Source organism: Myotis myotis, unplaced genomic scaffold (assembly GCF_014108235.1).
Source record: "Myotis myotis isolate mMyoMyo1 unplaced genomic scaffold, mMyoMyo1.p scaffold_m19_p_1, whole genome shotgun sequence".
NCBI classification, from domain to species: domain Eukaryota; kingdom Metazoa; phylum Chordata; class Mammalia; order Chiroptera; family Vespertilionidae; genus Myotis; species Myotis myotis.
The window spans coordinates 61910092-61917328 of record NW_023416313.1 but is presented as its reverse complement, the minus strand read 5'-3'; the positions used below and the strand labels follow the sequence as shown (position 1 = coordinate 61917328).

The 7237-nt window shown below is 36.5% G+C and overlaps 1 non-coding gene across 1 annotated transcript; it reads right to left on the bottom strand.

Moving 5' to 3' along the window:
• Nucleotides 1-2707: 2707 nt before the first annotated feature.
• LOC118661445 lies at nucleotides 2708-2810 on the bottom strand. The gene has a single exon (XR_004969346.1). It is a non-coding gene; the product is annotated as a U6 spliceosomal RNA (small nuclear RNA).
• Between the last annotated feature and the right edge of the window lie 4427 nt (nucleotides 2811-7237).

Sequence of the window (7237 nt, the reverse complement as noted above, 5' to 3'; positions counted from 1 at the left end):
TCCTGAAAATACTGAAAACCTCAATATCAAGAAGAAAAAACAAACCCAAAGATTTCTCATTGTATGCAATATTTATGAAGATAAATGCATTTTTATAACTTCTAGAAAACTATTTTTTTCTAAATATGTGTTGTGTTTATGCTCTTCATAAAATAATATAGTTGGTATTCTAAGATTTTAAAATATTTAATTTCACAGAATCCAGTAATTCATTCCTTCAAAGAGAAACACCAGCATCACAGAATAATTTTCTCTGTCTAATAAGTTTTCATACTCAAAATCTTCATATTGGTTTTAGAGTTTATTTATTTGATGAGTTAATATTTTATATTTCCTATGAAAAATTTAATATTTCCTTAAAATTAATTTTCTTTATATTTTATCTATTTAACTTTCTGATACAGTAAGAAATTTAAAAGTGCTAAAATTTAAAAATGCTATTTAATTCATATAATAATTAGTATCCACTGCACCTAATTGAATATTCTCACTCTGCTTGTTTCTAAAGTCTAAACAATACAGAAAATATACTTAAGGGGTAATAGATGATCATAAATTTTACTAGGCAGCTTAAATTATATTTTCCTCTCTGTAATTACATTGAGATGACATTGTTAGTTATTTGGAAATGAAAGAGCCAGTCATATTTTGCTAGTGTGTAAGCAAGTCAAAAGCAGGGACTGTGTTTTAAGTCATCTTATTAAGAGTATTATCTTGTGCCTAATATGGAAACGGCTATATTATTGAGTGGGCGTAGAGCAATGAAAAGCGCTGGTCCTCCGAAGTCAGAAAAAGAAAACACAGAATTTGAATCCTGGCTCCATGCATGTTGAAGTAAGCTCAATAGTCATTCTCCAAATATATTTTCAAATGGTAACCCCCTGTTCATACTTGGAAATGGGTGTTTACAGGACTAATCAAGTTAATAATCTTGAGGATAGATAACATCCTCTTGGAGTTAGAGTGGGCCTATATCCTTATAAGAAACAGAAAAAAGACAGAGGTGCAAACAGAGAAAGGCCATGCGAGAATGAAACAGAGATTGGAGTAGAGTCCACAATACCGAGAGTTGCTGACAGCCATGAGAAGCTCGCTGACAGGCCTGGGGAGGCTAGCTCTGGGCCTCCAGAGGAAACCAACCCTGACCATACCTTGATTTCCGACGTCTGACCCCCAACATCCGGGATAATTTGTCACAGCAGTCCTAGGGAACTAATGCCAGCATTCAGTCACTAAGAGAGTTACATTTCTCATTTAAAAATGAGGCTAAGGACTATTATTTCAGATCTGTTAAGAAAGTTAAATGAGATAACCTTCAACCACTTCACCTGATTCTGATATCCAGCAGCACTCAGATATTGGTTCCCCTTCTAACAACCACTCAGGAGCAGCCTCTACTAGGATTTTTCAAGGCAACATATCTAAAATGTGCTTGCCTTAGCAAGGAGTATAAATATAATTTGTGCTTACATAAACTACGATTCATTACGAGGCAATTTTTATGTTTATTTCCTATATTGCTGATGATTTAGAAACCACCATAATGAGAAAATTTAATTAAATACAGTGAATATTAGTTATTAAGGATTAATAACAGCACTTTTGAACCTCTTGAAACATCAGTAAGTCAGGTAAACAAGTTTTATCTTTTTCCCTGAACACTTGCTTTTTTTTTTTTTTTTAACTCACCCGAGGATATTTTTCCCATTGATTTTTAGAGAATGGAAGAGAGAGAGTAAAAGACAGAGAGCAACATTGATGTGAGAGTTGAGGTTTAAAAATCAATGTGAGAGAAACACATTGATTGGTTGCCTCCTGCACATGCCCTGAGCAGGGCCTGGTATGGGGAGGAGCCTGGAACCGAGGTACATACCCTTGCCCAGAATCGAACCCGGGACCCTTCCCTCCACAGAGCAGGCTCTATCCACTGAACCAAACCAGCTAGAGCCACTTGCCTTCTTGACCCTTCCATGAGGCTGCCCACATTGACCTCAACATGAAGTGCAAAGGAAGAATGAAAAACAAGGGAAAGGATTTTGTCTAAACTCAACTCCTAAAGGTCCAGAGAAAACCTTTTATAGCCTATAATTTGAAGAATAATTATATTTCACATTTTTAGAAATTAAAAAAATGTAATTTTAATAAGTGTTAAGTCTCAACAGCCTGACCCCACATTATTTTTAATGTTTTGCCTGTGTTGGCTATTCTTCTATGTGTGAGCAAGGACACATGTTCTTGTTAATAGTACATAAAAGTTTGGCCAAAAAAGCTGACTGTATATCACATTTTCTACCAAAACTGTATTGCAAAAAACACAATTTTAAAGAGACAAGGCTACAAAACTCAGAACTGCCCCTGAGTATGCATTGAATAAATTCTGATCAGCAACTTTTTATAAAATAAATCTCAATGTCCAATGAATATTTATAAGAAATGATTTTTTTGTTTTCTATGTAAATTGAAACAAAAGCAGTTGTTAACAATTAAATTAAAATAATACCCTATTAATTTCAGTTACTAATTGACATTTCATAGATAAAAATGATACCCTAGGCAAATATTCTTTGTAAAAAAATTTAGGTGGTATAGAATCATATATTGTTATATTAATTTCAGGTATACAATATGGTGACCTTTTTCTACCTTACGATGTGATCACCCCACTGATTCTAGTAATCATCTATCACCATGGAAACTTAACTCAATAAAAACGATGGAATGCCTCATGGATTTGCATGTCATCCTTGTGCAGGGACATTCTGGTCTCTGTGTCATTCCAGTTTTAGTGTATGTGCTGCTGAAGTGAGCACAAGCAAAGGGTCCTTACATAATATAAAGGTGTACTTCAACCTGTTGACTAGAGCTTAATCATAAGTTTCTCAGGTAAGTGGGTTCTATAAATTTATTGTGTTTAGCAACTTTTTAAAATGCTATTAAAGCCCACTAAACCAGGCATTAAGAAAAACATATTTATAATGTTTCCAACATTGTTCTAAATGAGACCTAGCCAGTTCAGCAAGGGCTACAAGAAGTGAGGAGGTGGAAAGAATGGCCCCTGGGGAAGGTTTCCTCTGGGGGTCTCCCAGGAAACCATTCCTCAATGCATTTTTAGTCTCCTCAGATTGTACCTTTAGTCTCTCAGGTTTGAAGAGACCAAGAATGAATTGTTTTCTTATGGACAGATTCATCTGAACAACATTTATATGAAAGTTGTGTAAAAGTCAATGTCAATTTATTGATTTCCAATTTCAATTGTTACTGCTAAGGAAACCAGATTCGTAAGGCCACCAGACTCTAGCTATATGTTCTCTCTGTAGATACCCTGTGGAAAAGCAGCTCACAGTTCCAAATATGAAGGTGTATGAGGAGCATGGGATAATAGAGACAAAAAAATGCTTAAGCATTGAATTAAGCTGACTGAGGTTTCCATTTCTCCTATCAATTATCCCTTCCACAGGGATCAACAATTCAAGTGTTTCCTGTATTGTGCATGAAGGAGCTCTTGAATGCTTGATCTGTGGACTATTTTTTGTTTGTTTGTTTGTTTTAAACATTACCAAACCCTCCACTTATGATTGATGATGTCTGCTTTCCTCAGATTTAATATGTTGAATTAAATACAGCCACATTTTTAAGGGTCATGCCAGATTTTTCCAGTTTAAGGGAATTTGCATATATACACCCATATCTATTATGTATTGATTTCAATTTTCAGAAACCAATCATAATTTCAAATGTTTATTTCTCTTGGAGGATATTTCATTATGTTCTTATATAGAATATATGTTTTTATTTTTAAGGGCTTGGCAATGCACCTGATCAACATGCTATGAACAAAATGAGTCACATGTCTTCAAGAGAACAGGATAAAGGATATATTTTACGTCCTATTTTAGGCCAACACAGTCATTTGAGTACAAATGTAGGGTTTTTACAATAAGATTCTTAGTGGACTAAAGAAAACCAAACACACACCCTGAGATTATGTGTGTGACAACAAATGAGCTCATTTTATTTAATTGATATTTAAAATTATCAAAAATTATATTTACTAATATTTGTGTAAAATTGTGATTATAATTTTTCCCCTGAGGATCCAAGTAATATATTTAGTACTCAGAGGAAAATTCAAAATGGAATTTCCTGACTTGTGCTAAAAGAGTTAAATGCTAGTCTATTTGCTCTTTAAGAAGCAAAAACTAATAAAAACAGTTTTGACCCATATTCATATATAATTACTTTAATTTTTTGGCATAAAAAATTAGATCATTATAATACTTGTCACATTTCATAACTGAAGTGAGGAACTTAAAATACTTTACAGGTTATTTGAGGAATCTAACACTATATATATATTTATATAAATAATCTAATAAAAGACAAACATGGTAATTGACCATACCTTCGTTACGCTTCCCATTGGCTAATCAGCATGATATGCAAATTAACCACCAGAAAAGATGGCGGCTAATTTGCATATGTAGGCACCAAGCGATGAAGCCAAGCCTGCTGGCCCTGGGCAGGAGCAGCAAGCAAAGGCTGGTGTGGTGAGTGCAGAGCTAAGCCCGCCATGCTGGCCCCACCTCTGGGGCCCGAGCGAAGAGCGAAGAGCAAAGCCCATCGTGACTGCCCCTCTTGGCGAAGAGTGAAGGCCTGGGTTCCAGGTGTCAGAGGAAAACTGGTGCCAGCAGCCAGGGGAAGGGGGTCCTGCGGGGCCCCAGACTGCAAGAAGGCACAGGCCAGGCTGAGGGACCCACCCAAGTGCACAAATTTTTGTGCACCGGGCCTCTAGTATATATATAAAAGCCTAAGCAACCGGCCGGCCAGCCAACCATTTGACCTTCAGACCGGTAACTATAATGTGCACTGACCACCAGGGGGAAGCACTCAATGTAGGACCAGAGACCACAGGCATGGAAACATGGAACAGACTGATGAATCTCAGAGGGAAGGGGGGAGGGGAAAGGGGGAGGACGGGAAGAGATTAACCAAAGATCTTATATGCATACTAGAGGCCTGATTCATGCACTGGAGGGGTCCCTCAGCCTGGCCTGTGGGGATCAGGCCAAAACACTCTCCGACATCCCCCGAAGGGTCCTGGAGTGTGAGAGAGCACAGGACCCCAGCGGTGCACTTGTGAATTTAATTTGACCTCTAACCGAAAAACTAACACTTTCCAACACTGCAAAGAAATACTTCAATTCCACAAGTGCCTGATCCTTCAGCCCTATGAGCTACATACAGCTTCTCAAAGAAGCTGTGTTCTGGCCCCCGGCCATATCTCCCCACATACTGCTCCATTCTCCTGGACTTGTTCTACTCACATCTTCAACTGACTCACTTATATTCAACCTTCCAGAATTACTTGGGCATCAACTCCTAATTTGACAGAAAGAGGAAAACTTTCCATAGCTTTTGGGGGTTGGGGGGTGGGGAGACATGATGCCTTGATAGAAATATTAAAGAAAAGAACCTTGGAAAAAGAAATAGGAAAAATAGATAGAAGCCTGGTTTTGTCACTAAGCTTTGAACTCTGAATAAATCACATTATCTTTCAAGGATTTATTTGTGATATGTATGGATTGGAATAGATAATCTCTGGGACCATTTATAATTGTATATGGCAACTTGGAAACTTTTAAACTGAGTCATAACAGATAAAATCAAATTTATCCTCAAAATCCATAATATCAATGGGTTCCAATTACAAAATCTAAATTATATTTACTAACATACTTAATATGTTGCCTTAATCTAGACTTTCCTTTATAAGTCATTAGTGATCTTACCACCTGTGTCCCTGGGCCTTCAGTGCTTGGCTTTCTCCTCTCCCAGTAGTTCTGGACCCATCATGTATTCCTATCACTGTCCCATGAATAAAGGATCTTTTTCTGTTCCCTCCTTTCAGCCACAATGGGTTTTCACCAGTATGGGGTGCATTCCCCCCTGTACTTTAGGCTTCTGTTCTGTATGCACCTTTCCAACAGTGGTTAATGTTCTCTTCCTTGGACTCTTCACTCAATTCAAGAGTCACTTTATCAGGGGTTTTGCCAGTAATTTTATGTGATTATCCAGTGTGGACTGTAGAGAAGAGCCTAAAAGTAGGAGCAAATTCTCACTATATTGATATTCTCTTGCTAGCCCACATTTGACCTTACCAGGTGGTTAACTAGAATTTAACAGAAGCCTTACTGCTCTTTACCTGTGTCTGCTACATCTGGTCTCTCCATGCTATCTACTTACCTCTTCACTTCTAGCTCAGGCTAGCTGGTTGGGCTTGACTTTTCTACTCTGGTGGTTTAAGAGAAGTTGCAAATGTATATTTCCTCTATATATTTTTGTTATTAAAAGGGTAGGAAAAAGGCTCTGCAGTTTTCTATACCCCAAGCTAAAACTAGAACATCTACATATGGTTATAACATATTTTCATTACCTAAATATATTCAGTAGCTGAGAATGATAATCATTATTGACTACATATCAAAGGAAATGCCTTCTATATTTTCTTTTTATTGAAACTGAACATAACTTTTACTTTTTAGTTGCTTAAAACTAAAAGCTCCATTAGATGTAAAAACTCTTACTTTGTTCTAAAAAAAAAAAAAGACAATATTTAGAATTTTCCTTCCAGAGGATTACAACATAGATTACATTCTTTTTTTGTACCTTTTCCACTTCCTAACAATCTATTGTATTAGCTTGTCTTTTATTAGTGGTATATTGATGATTTCATCATGTCATTTAAAACTTTTCCTTGTTATTCTCTTTCTAACTGAAACTTCTCTTTTGAAGAATGGGATTTCCTTCATCCTAGATACATATGCACATTTAACTGTGAACTTACAGACATGATGCACTTTCTTTGTTCCCTGAGCACGCAGAGCCACATAAGCCTTACTTCACTCATGTAAGGTTGAAAGCAACCCTACCAGGTGTGGCTTCTAAAGGTGTCTTTCAAAGGCAGTGATCCAATATAGATACAAAGGTCTATTAGTTCTCACTAATGTTGAAGCCTGTTCCTTTATTGCTTCTAAGCACAGAAAACAATGAAGAAAAGTAAAATCAAAGTTATGTCTAAAATAGGATAATAAATAATGTAAAGGTGTTCTGTGGAATAATAGAGACCAAAAAAGGAGGGGGCAATAACAATAAATAAACTGATAAACCCAAAAGGAAATAAATCAGAACAAACAGTGAAAAAAATTGTTAGAAAAATATACTCTGAAGATAGCCCATC